This window comes from Rutidosis leptorrhynchoides, chromosome 5 (genome assembly GCF_046630445.1).
Source record: "Rutidosis leptorrhynchoides isolate AG116_Rl617_1_P2 chromosome 5, CSIRO_AGI_Rlap_v1, whole genome shotgun sequence".
NCBI classification, from domain to species: domain Eukaryota; kingdom Viridiplantae; phylum Streptophyta; class Magnoliopsida; order Asterales; family Asteraceae; genus Rutidosis; species Rutidosis leptorrhynchoides.
In genome coordinates, this window is record NC_092337.1 from 447,127,949 (window position 1) to 447,140,985 (window position 13,037).

General features: G+C 31.9%; 1 long non-coding RNA gene across 11 annotated transcripts; it reads left to right on the plus strand.

Moving 5' to 3' along the window:
• The first annotated feature begins 1,936 nt into the window (after positions 1–1,936).
• LOC139847539 (uncharacterized) lies at positions 1,937–8,032 on the plus strand. 11 transcript variants are annotated; one of them, XR_011759562.1, is made up of 6 exons: positions 1,937–2,183; positions 2,392–2,462; positions 2,827–2,900; positions 3,589–5,529; positions 7,280–7,358; positions 7,884–8,032. It is a non-coding gene; the product is annotated as an uncharacterized lncRNA (long non-coding RNA). The 11 variants fall into 11 exon arrangements; XR_011759570.1 differs by lacking the exons at positions 7,280–7,358; positions 7,884–8,032 and having other exon boundaries at positions 3,589–3,811; positions 4,819–4,884; positions 5,449–5,908; XR_011759567.1 differs by lacking the exon at positions 7,280–7,358.
• Positions 8,033–13,037: the final 5,005 nt, after the last annotated feature.

Genomic DNA, 13,037 nt, shown 5'->3' on the forward strand with positions numbered 1-13,037 from the left:
ATTTCCACCCTAATTGTTGTTGTAATCAACAAAATGAGATAATTAAATTGATAATTGTAATTAAAATGAGATTAATTGTACTAATTACATGTCAGCATGGATGAATAAAAAGTTGCCACATCAGCAACGGAAGTTATAAAGTTACGTTATTACAAATTTAAGTATCGAGCTTTGAGCCCGTGCATTGTACGACTGTTAATATCTTTTTAATTATAAGTAAATTATATACTACGTAATATTCAGATAAAATATGAGTACGTAATATAGTTCATATTTGTAACGAACCTACTTTTTTCGTTATCTTTTACCGTTAATTATTTAATGACCGTTAACTGTTATTCGTGCCACGCCATTTCTATGACCTATAATATTATTTTTGTAATAATATATTAATTATTATGTGTTATATGAATGTTTGTATTCATATCTTAAATTGTACGTTTCTATGTGTCGCGGATTTCTATCCGGCGAATCTTTTCGGTTTTCAAACCAACGGTCGAGCTTTTGGGATTTTTAAGTCCTAATTATTTTAAATATGATATTTTGATATCATATGATTATATATAGTGTTTATATATTTTATCCGTCGCGTATTTGTTATCTCTCCGAAAATTCAATCGCGTAGTAGCGTTTTCGCGTTTCAGGCGGGCCACAAGTAATTTACCAAATATCAAAAATGGGCCATGTGGGCCCCACCCTATTGTGAAACTCGGCCGAACCCTCTTTAGAGAGGGGGTATTGTGTAAATTTTGCATTCTAGTGACATTTAATCAAAACAACACTACATCATATCATTTTAATCAAACTTAAATGAACTCTCTCCTTCTCCTTCCTCCCTAGGCCGTCCCATATCAGTAAAATCACCATCATCATCATTTGTTCATCATCTAAGGCTTGGATCATTCAATTGTTTGCATAATCGGATTGCTCTCTTCATCCTCTACGCGATTGTATCATTTGATTCTCGATTAGGGTATAAAACCTAACTCTAGATTTTTAATTTTTCTTATATTTTCTGTTTTTGATGATTATTTTGATAGTATGATGATTACATGTTATTGTATTGGTGATTGTATGCGTAGAATTGCTCAAATACATATGTTTTCGGTTTGATTAATTTGGGACAGCAGCTTTTTCGTTCATTTATGATATTGTAACTGTTATAAAAGTTAAATTAAAGTATCTAGATGAGTTCCTCTCATCAAGACATTAATTTTAGACTCCGGATTCATGTCATTTCGATTCCCGGAACTCTAGATATGATTAAAATGGTGTTTTGTTAAGATTAAATTGTGAAAACGAATTGGTATAGGTATGGTCCGACTTTGTGATCATTTTTAGAGTCTTTAGGGTGTACTAGTATGTTAGGAATGATGATGGGATGAACTTTCATGTTTGGGCCATCGAAATCCGAGCCACGGATCACCCGTTATGACTAAAACACGTTTTTGAGCGGATTGAAGATCCAAACTGATTAGTGGCTGTAAATCACGACTTGTTTGCTGTTCTTGGGGTGTTCTTGAGCACACTAAGGTGTCGGGTGAGTTGGTTAGGCGAAGATATATATAAGACTCGCCGAAAACTGATTCCCGGAGCTCAAGTTATGACCCGATGAACTTTTAATTAAAACTTATAGTTATTAATTATGACTTATGATAAAAATAATGATTTTCATTATTAATAAATCTCTTTATCTTTTTATATTATAATAACAAAAGTAAAAATAGATCATCTTAAAATGCAATCACTAATCCTAACCTTTCATTGTCATTATTAACCTTAATCTTAACCATCTAATTTTCCTAATCAAGATTATGACCTCATAATCATCTAATCACATAATCATCTAGCTTAATTGTTTGATGACTAAATTACCACCTAATTGAAATTTATGCGGAATAAAATTTAAAGAACAGGGTTCCACACTTTCCCCATTCCAAATCTCACCAAAAGAATTTATGTGAGATGAATGGAAATTTAGGGTTTCAAAATTTCCATCAGTTACAGGAAATTATTTCCAACCCTAAATTTAAACTCAATATCTCTCATAATCAAAATCAAATGATGCGATTATCACCAATCAGTCCAGCGCCAAAACTGATCTTCTTGATCTCCAGTGTGAATGATTAAATATAAGTTGAGTATATAGAAACCGCGATAATGAACAATTCACCAACAAACAGGTATTTGATATTTAATAGCTACTCATTCATACTCAACTATATGGTGCACACCTACTGTTTGCTAAAAGTCCATAATGAAATTTGTCTTGTGATGTCAGATATATATGATAGATATATGGTTATGTACAATATTGTAGATTTAGTTTCTGTATGAAGTGCATTATTTTTTATGTTTAATTAATTTAAATTGGCTCAAACTTGGATACAGGAGATAAAGATGATTTCAAATTTGGAGGGCTTCATAGTCATCAAACGTTTGTAATTCTCTTGCTGATTGAGGTGACGGAAATTTGATTAGTGAAATATAATTAATTTTATACATTTAAAATATTTCTGTACAGTTATTAAATTTTTATAAATTTTATTAATTTGATTGGGATGTTGATTTATGCAAGTTTAAATGTATATGTGTTTTAATTATTTTAAGTTTATGATTGCGTTTGGAGGTGGGCTTAATCATTTAAGTTTGAAGAGATCGTACATTTTTTATGTATATAGTTTGAGTTGTTGAAGTAGTTTTGATGAGATAGCTTTTGATAAGATAGCTTCTTTGTATCATTGTCTGCATATAGTCGAACATTTGATTAGGCTATTATAGCTTGTGCATCTTTTGAATCTGTTGGTACATATCTGCAACGTGCAGGTTTAAAGTAGCCAAAGCTTGGCCACATTATCATACATATTTTCGGGACCATATATATGTTTAAAGTTGCTCAGGTATTTCTTGCTACTTTATACTCTATAGATATAGATATGTTTGTTATTTCTTCCTTTATTGTTAAGTGTTGTAGTTTGATGACATATATCATTTGTATCTACTTGATGCCAAGAAAATATGTGATTTAAAGTTGCATTATATTGGAGTTGTGATTGTTTCATGTTTTCTGTAACACATGGAGTCCAAAACAGTAATAAAATTGGTAAACTTGGTAGGTAAAGGGGTGAACCTAATTTTTGGCGTTGCATTATATTGAAGAATCATGTTCTTAATTATTAGTGTTCGTAATAAGTATGCCTAAATGTATGCTTACAGATATAATTGGTATACCTGGTAGGTAAAATGGTGAAGTATTGAATGTCAAGACATGAATGTGTTAGACATGTGCTACTAGGCATATTTAGCTTTGTTCTTGGTTAAATTTAGAAATGTGGTTTAGATAAATGAGGGTTAATGATGGAAAAGTTTTAGGCATTCTTGATCTATGGATAGTCATGGTACTGTTACATTGGAACTAATTTTCAAGTGAAGCATAGAAATAACACTTCCTTTATGTTGAAAGCATCTTATTGTTGCATATAATGATTCAAAATGTGATAACTCAAAAACTACAGTATCCTACTTCATACAAGTGCGTAAGATATATATAGACTACCACTTAAATCTTACTTTTTGCTTGAAAATTAGATCGAAAAAGAGGTGTTGGAGGAAGCAGAGGAAGCAAAAACAAAGGACCAAGATGTGACATATTAGACTAATTGCCAGTAATTTTTTTTTACTGTTGTTGCTAGACTTATATGTATTTTATACGTTGACTATACAATGTGTTGGAAGCCAAAGGCCAAGAGAAGAAGGTGAAAAGAGGAAGAGAGCGTGTGGTTATGATAGAAGAAGGTACATATACCGAAAGGTTAGTATATAATGTGATGTATGATAAGGGTCGTATCAATGATTTTAAATTCCCAATTCGAGACAGAAAAAATTGACCCTTATAAATGTTAAACTTTTAAATACACATAAAATGATAATACGACTAAAAGTTATCAATAGAACGATAGAGAAAAAACTTTTTAGAACAACCGTTACAAAGTTTTTTTAATTTTTAACTACTTGTCGACTCATTATATATAAACTACTATTTATATAAAACAACTATAATTGTGTGAAGAGTTAAGTATAATTCCCTCTCTTGCTGAGTTACTTAGTTGGGCCACTTAACAATCGAGTTGGGAATAATTAAGTATTAAAACTCCTACCATGCAACTAAATTTTGTAGTAATGATTTGTGTTGAGGAATTTAGTACATGTAGATCTATTACTTTTGCTTAAATTGAACTTATTCAAAAATTAGCCCAACTTAGTACCTGTAGATGTAGATGTAATTACCTTCTGACTTTATTCAGATTAACAAGTTATTTCATTTGATTACATTATGTCTTTAGCTAATTTGGTTTTGAAAGAATATTGATCTTACATGGTTCAATTGTCACTTATTCATTCATTTTTTTATTACATCTATGTGTAGGGATAAGATCTGTTCCGGAACCGTACCGGAACCGGTTAGTACCGATACCGAAGTGGGTAAAATGGAGAACCGGAACCGTACCGAAATTATAATACGGTATCTATTTCGGTACCGGTACGAGATAGGTATTTTTCGGTTTTTTACCTACTTGGTACCGAAATGTTTTTAAAAATGCAACTATAATGTTATTATTACCATTTTATCACACTCACAACCATTTTAGAGTAAGTTATTCTATTATTATTATTTATTTTCTAAATAATTGGACAATGTATTACTTGTGGAAGTGCATAGAGCCAGAGAGGCCAGCAATAGTAATGAAAATTCTCCCAAAAGTTCCAAATATTGTGATTATTAAACAACTTAAAATGATTCAAGAAATGAATTTGCAGACCACAAGCAACCACTACAGATGTAGCAATAAATTGTGGTACGAGCATTGATCCAGTCATCGAGAGGTGACTAATGACTACATTATATGTTTGAGTTGGATATTTTATCTTATGACTTCATATTACAAAATACTTCATGGCTCTTTATATTAATTTTTTTTCGGTTTTCTAATCAAGAGCACCGGTAACGAACCGCATAGTACTGAAACCAATTTTTTTCTAAACTAGAAATCGATACCGATAACGAATACCATCGTATGGTATTTCGGTACCGGTACCGTTTCGGTTTCACGGTTTTTTTGCTCATCCCTAATTTCTATGTGTATATTCCTGCAACTGATAAAAAAGTGGCAAAATGGGGTGTTTGAACGGGCAAATTGTCATTAATTGGGTATGGATTCCACGAGTAGGAGTATGAACTATGCGGAGTCCTATTCTGGGTTCATATTGGCTTCTATAGTTGGTACTGTTTTCGTTTCCTAATTTTTATTTGAAATCTTAGTATGTCCAAGTTATTTTGTAATTATGAATGGCAATCTTAGTTCCTAAACCAACAATACTGTATATTGAGTTTTTTATATATAATTTCCTAACCATTACTTTATTAATTGGTCATTCGAATTTATGCAGGTCAAATGGATACACAAGAAGCTGGTTAGTTTGGATTTCGTCTCTTTATCGAGGTCACATATTTTATGTGGAAAGTCTCAGGTAACTCTTAAGAAACTTAGTGAATGCTTATGTGAGGTATAAACGCTACTATTCATTTTTATTGAACTGACTATGCAAGAAATTCAGGGCTGAGTGATCCAAAGTATTGTTGTTCTTCTTGATGTTTGGGTGATAACGGACAACGTAAATAAACTATGGCAACACTTAAAACGTATAGTGGGTTAAATCAGTTCTTTTGTTAATGGGCACTCACATATTGATTAACTTCTATAGTAATAAAAGTTCATGATGTTCATTACTTCATTGCACTTCCATGTACATACTAATCTAGAAAACTTCAACTAAAATATATCCACAAGTTAATATGTCAAGTAGTATTCAAGTATATATTGAAGTATTTGATAACTAAGATATATGAACTACTTATTTCATGGAATTTTTACAATGTTATTAGTTTTTAGTTCTTATTTGTTGCAAACGGATAGATTACATGTTATTACTTTGAAACAGATCCAAAATATACTCACAATAAAGAAATTGACTTTCACTCTCTATATAATTCATCAACACGTTAAGAGATTATAATAATGAAGTAGGCTGTGGGAAACTCGGCCTAAAAATTAACGAGAATGGTCTAGCTTTTTTGTGATATTGTGATTTAAAACTTTGTTTTATTTGATTTATGAAATATTAATACACCTTTATATCTAATATTGTTTGCTTTCTAATCAACCTTACAAATAGAGTACAAATTCCTATTAATGGAACAAATAAGAATTTTATTTGACCCCTAAAAAAATCTCGCGAATTCGCGGGTCTTAAGCTAGTTACTTATGATATAAAAAGTAATTAATTTAATTTAAGACTTATGATATATATTTATTATATCATTTATTAATTACTTATGATTTAATTAAACATTTAATTAAACTTATGATTAATAATACTTTTATTATTAATGAAAAAATACTTATGGTAAGTATTAAACTTATATTATGAGATTATTATAATAAGACTTATAATAAGGATTAATTAATTGTTTAATTATTATAGGGCTTAGTTATTATTTAATTATAATTTAATTATTAAATATTTATGATTTAATAATTAAAATTAGAAACTTATGATATGATTAATAATTCATTATTAATTAATAATACTTATGATATGACTTAAAATTTATTATTAATTAATAATACTTATATTATGACCAATATTTAATTAATTAATTAAAAACTTATGTTATATTAGTTATATCATTTAAACTTATGTTAACTTAATAATTCATTTTAATTTAACAGAACTTATGTTATAACACAATTATACATATTTAACTTTAATTAACATTATAACTTATATTATTATTACAACTTACACTTTTAAAATTAATGTTGACTATGTTTGACCAAGGTTGACTTTTGAGGTGACTTTCGATTGACTTTGACTTTCAGTTGACTTTTGTTGACTTTCTAATTGAGGAAACTTTCCTAACTTAAAAACTTTCTAAAAATAGAAACATTCTAAATATGGAAACTTTCTAAATTTGGAAACTTTCTAAATTTGGAAACTTTTCAAAAATAGAAACTTTCCTAAAATAGAAACTTTCCAAAAATGAAAACCTGCTAAAAATAGAAACTTTCTAAAAATAGAAAGTCTGTGTCCGTACGCTGTTCCGATCAAACCGATGCATGTTGAGTGTTGTTCTATGTCTACTTGCAACATGTACAATAGCTATTATACTAAGACTTGACCTAAGTTAGTTATTTATATCGACCTGCTTTATTTATAGGTCGGCGTTGTGATCATTCCTGATCACTTTACTTCATTTGCTGTTCGCATATTGTGTGGTTACTTCGTTTGCTATTAAGGTGAGTTATAGTCCCATTTTTCTATTTTTAATCTTTTGGGATGAGAATACATGCATTTTGTTTCTACATATTGGACACAAGTGGAAGATGGTTTAAATTATTCATTGTGAGTCGAACAAAAATATTCCCTAATCTGGTAATTGTAATCACTGGTTTCTACTGGTGAACGCGAATCCTATGGATAGATCTATCGGGTTTGACAACCCCATTTCGAGCTAGTCGTGCTAGCAATTTATAATCGGAATGTTTAGTACTTCGTATTTTGTTGTAGATACACTGTTCGATGTATATTATTTATTGTGTTTGGCAAGGGTAAATAAAGGGTTAAGTGGTTACCAGGTGGCTCACGGAAAATGGAATAATGTTTTTATATGTTTTCTAGCATATAATTTTGTGGTCCAAAAAGGAGTTTTTATGTTTTCAAACATAAATCTTTATGGTATAAATTTAAATATTGTTTGCGATATTAAATCTATAATTCACTCAACATTTTTGTTGACAGTTACTCGCATGTTTTATTCTCAGGTTCATGATTGATTGCTTCCGCTGTGCTTAGAGAGTCTGCATATTTATGATGGCAGCTTTTGTTAAACATTAACTTGCATTCTATTTTGATACATTTAATAGTGGATGTTGTTGACTTTGTTTTGGTCAACTTTTGGTTAAGTAATAATGTATGGTTTTCTAAACTTACATATTTTGGTAGGTTTCCTTTATAGGAAATCATTTTTAAATAAAAAATGCAAGGTTATTTATCAAATTCATATAGAGTTATGATCAAGCTGTGGGACCAAGATAACGATGGTCGTCAAGTGTACTTTGATGGGTCGTTAAAATATTAGTATATAAATAGCGATACTAAAAAAATAGGAAAAGTATAAGAATCATTTAAGAGCCCGTAGTGTTGAATTTTTTTTTTCCATATATAATGTATATCTCTATCTATCTATTTATATATTAAATATTAATAATTGTAATCTATACATATATATATATATATATGTAAATCTATATCTATATGTATATATAATTATAATTAATAAATAAATCAATTTAATTACAAAATGACAAGTAAGAAAAACCTTTTTGACATATATATATATATATATATATATATATATATATGTATATATATATATATATATATATATATATATATGGGTAGGATCAAGCAGAGGCAGATCTACTAGTAAGGGAGTGGTGAGAAGTGCCACCAGTGAAATAAATCCATATAGTGTAAAAAAATTGGATTTTTAGGTAGTGTTACCCTTGAAATTTCCTATTTTTCTTTGTGTGCTACCATGGAAAGAATGGAGAAGAAGAATGGAGGAAAAGAATGATAGGGAAATAGGAGAGGGGTTGTGACGCCCCGTACAAAATCATAGTGTACGTCACAACAACAGGATTATTACAAGGTCAAACACTATATGATGTTTGAAAACCAGTTTTGCATTCATGAACAGATAACGTTTTACAAAAGATGAATAGGAAACATTAACATGAGTACATGATACTAAGGTCATTACAAAGCAATTGTTTTGAAAATAACATAAGTTAGGAATGCAAAGTAAAAGTTTCATGCTTGAGACATCTCTAAGTAATGCAGCGGAAGTCTAACACAGCAAGTCTGTAACAACAAGTCTATACACCGAGACTAGAACAGCAAGGCTAACAGCAGAAGCAACAACGTCTAAACACCTGAGAAATACATGCTTAAAAAGTCAACACGAATGTTGGTGAGCTATAGTTTGTTTGTATTCAGTAATGTAATGTAGGCCACGAGATTTCAGTGCTTCAAACAAGCGTTTCAAATCAGTAATTCAAATCAGTATGATAAAGTATATGTATAACCGTGGGCACCCGGTAACTAGACTTAACGTTTATAACCCCCTGAAAGTACACTTGGCGAGTGCGTATGTTCACGAAGTATTAAACACTCGTTAAATGCTAGCGCGACTAGCCCGAGTGGGGATGTCAAACCCTATGGATCCATATCTAAGATTCGCGTTCACCGGTTCAAAAACCAATGATTAAACGTTACCGAGCTAAAGGGAATGTTTATGCCGTTGTATAACCCACACATATATAAAGTTTAAGTACTCGTACCTAGTATGTAAAACATAAAATCCGCATGTATTCTCAGTTCCCAAAATAAGTTAAAGTAAAAAGAGAATGCTATAACTCACAGTGATAAAAGCGGTAAAGTCGGTAATGAAAGTACGCAAGTAGTAAGTCGGTCCGAAAGGTCGTCAACCTAAATCAAGGGTTACTAGGTCAGTAGGTTGTTTTTATAAATTCTAATAGTGCATAAAGTAAGTTTAAGTGTCATCATCATCATCATTCATCATCATAAAAGCTAAGTAAGTTCGACAAGAATAGAGATCGAAACAATAGGCTGACTTTGGTCAGCTGCTGCGACCTCTACGTAAATCGAAAAGATGGATAGTCAGTGGCTATGACTCCGTATGTGAGTCCCCTAACCGCTGACCAATTTTCAGAACCTAACTCGTCTTCGTTTGACCGTGGCGACGGTTTAAGTGCGAGTAGGTCAGAAATTTCAGCACAACGTTAATAGGGTGTAGTGACTCTCGGAGGGCCATAAATCCTAAACCGTAACTCGGATTAAGATGAGGCATAAACGGAAAATCATCTACTCGAACCGAACTAACTGAAAATCAACTTTCCAGTAGCCCAGGTGGTTTGATCAGATACGAAAATCAGTGGACAAGTGCTCCGGTGAGGTTCTTGGTGCTTGATGCTCATCACGGTTCTCATCCTTGATGCAACTCGTTGATGGTTTAGCATCACTTTTGACCAAGATTCTACCATCAATACACAATATGTTAAGACCAAGTGGTAACACAACTCATTTAAGAGTCTTAGATGGATGATGAACCAAGGTTACATCATATCCTTAGTCTTAACACAATTACAAGTCCTATTTACAAACAAAGTTACAAACTTTACATCAATCAAACAAGTATGAACATGATCCAAGTCAAAAGAGGTGATGGAACCCTAAGCTAGAGAGCTTGGATCCCTTTCACACAATTTATAAGGTCACAAAGCTAGAAAGCTTGAACCTTTAGTGTTCTTGAAGATCTTGAAGCATAAAGCTTGGATCTTTAAGATATATGAAGATAACAAACAAAAGTTTGAATCTTTATCACAAAATAACAAGATTAAAGTAAAAGAAAGATGAATCTACAAAGTTGGTGAAGATTCAAAGCTAGAAAGCTTGAATCTTCCATGTTCTTGAAAGATTCATGCTTGAATCAACAAGATATAAGCAAGATCAAAGCTAAAAGGAACTTTGATCTCCATAATATGATGATGATAGCCACGAAAATGAAAGGAAAAGAAGAAGAAAAAGAAGACTTACAAGCAATACTAGAAAGGAAAGAAAGAAAGAACAAGTGTGTGTGAAAACCAAATGAGCAAGTGATTTGAATGACATGGACAAGGGCTAGTATTTATAAGCAAGGAATTTGACAAGGATTGATGACATGGACAAGGGCTAGTATTTATAAGCAAGGAATTTGACAAGGATTGATGACATGGACAAGGGCTAGTATTTATAAGCAAGGAATTTGACAAGGATTGATGACATGGACAAGGGCTAATTAATTGGGTCACTAGCTAGAGTAGGGTGGGCTTGAGCCCAACAAGGTAGAAAGTCCAACAAGAATAACTATTGTGCATAATTAAATAACTACGCGTAATTAAGCATCCAAAAACCCAGGTAATTATTATTATAAAATAATAATTAATATTTCGCAGTCATAATATTCCGATTATGACAAAAGTTAAACGTGCGCGCAAGTTCGCGGTTTATTCGAAACGTCAAATAACACTAACGGTTATAAAGGCTTCCAATGATCAAGTTATGTATCCTACGTACTCTAAGGCACGTTTTAACATATAAATGGAAGTAAACCACGTAAATCAAGTTTCCAGAGTATAAAGTAACACAGTACGCACAAATACGCAGTTTCGCAAAAACACAAGGCACAAAAGCAAGTTGAAAAAGCCGGGTCGTTACATTACCCACCTGTTAATGGAAATTTCGTCCCGAAATTTGAGGAGTGACAAAAAAAAAATGGTACCGTATTTAAATAAGAAGTAGCGTATCAAAGTTCCGAAAGATTCGTGGGCTAAAAAGTGAGCTATTTACCTTGAAAGGTACTCTGGCGTATAAAAGTAAGAATAGGTATATGCTATTAATTAAGTCTCTTAGGAGATCAATAAATTGATTTCGTTTCTGGTTAACATGAGTATGTTGTCTTAATATATCCACAAAAGAAAAGATGATGTTTTTAGCCTTACAGGCATCTTTAGTAAGCTGGATGCATGAAATACATCATGAATGTTACTAAACTCATCTAAAACATTGAGCGCTTATGTCGCAATACAAAGCTGATAGGTAGGATGGAAAACATGGTGATCATAACCATGCGATTTGATGTCTGGATAGTGTTAGCCACGGATTTTACTAACCCCTTGATTTCGGAAAGAGACCATAGGCATAAAGAACTCGATATTTAAGAACGTTTCATTTGACTATATGAATTGAAACTTTTGCTGAAAGTGAATAATCGGACTTATATGCAATGCAAGCCATAATTATCTATAGTGCCTTCAGGACGGTCTGAACGAACAATGAAGGATATCACCCAGTTTACCATACTGCAGGTGAACTTATCCTTAGATGGAATGAAAGAACAGTTCCATAATGTAACTTTATCCTTTCAGTTACATGTTGAAGTTAGGGTTAACATTAACTAGAACAACATATAGTTGCAACCAACGAAGAAAGGAATGTGTAGAGTAACCATATCCGTATTACAGATGTTTTAAGCAGTCCCTTCCAAGAGAATAACAAGATTCATAGATTCCTAAAGTATGTTACTTTACATTTCCGAAAGAGAATCGCACGAAAGGTGTGATCTTTGAACCAGGGTGAACTCTTCGAGCGGTTTGTTCTGAATTTACCCTTATACTTAAGGAGATGCGCGGACAAGAAGATACGTGGACCCTTGGTCGTAAAGAACGGTTTACTCTAAGTGAAAAGAATCTCAAAACGATTCCTTGTACCTCAACCTACTAATTCATAGATATGATTTTTACGAGGATGTTGCGATTAGCCGTGAAATATTGAGAATAGAAACCCACCTAGTGCCCTTCTTACAATGGGGTGACCATTGAGTGTACCTCAGAAAACTGATTTATCGGCCCGCGATTTTGCCATGTTTAACCTTAAAAGGAACATTTTTTGAGTACAAAGACTTCCTAACAAATTTTTTTTTTTTATAAATCTGCCACCCAAAGTGGCTCAAGCGTTTTTAACAAGGATTTTAATAGTAAGCTTCATCCCTAACGGAGGGAGAGAAGAAGTGTGATCCCTACATGGTGTAGTCTAATACGAAAACCTTTAATAAAATCAACCGAGGAAGTTTTGAAAAACCTTTAAACGTTTGATGCGACAATATAAATGGAACGAAGTTCTTGGTAAATTTAGAAGTATGTATAACGAGTACCATTTGCACAAAATTATTTGACTTAAAACAACTCAATAAAGGAGCGATTTTTAATCATCTTGAAGGTATAACTTAGTATGTACTAACCCAAAATAAGTAAGGGTAAATTTATACATATATGATTTTATAAATCGCGTAAGTG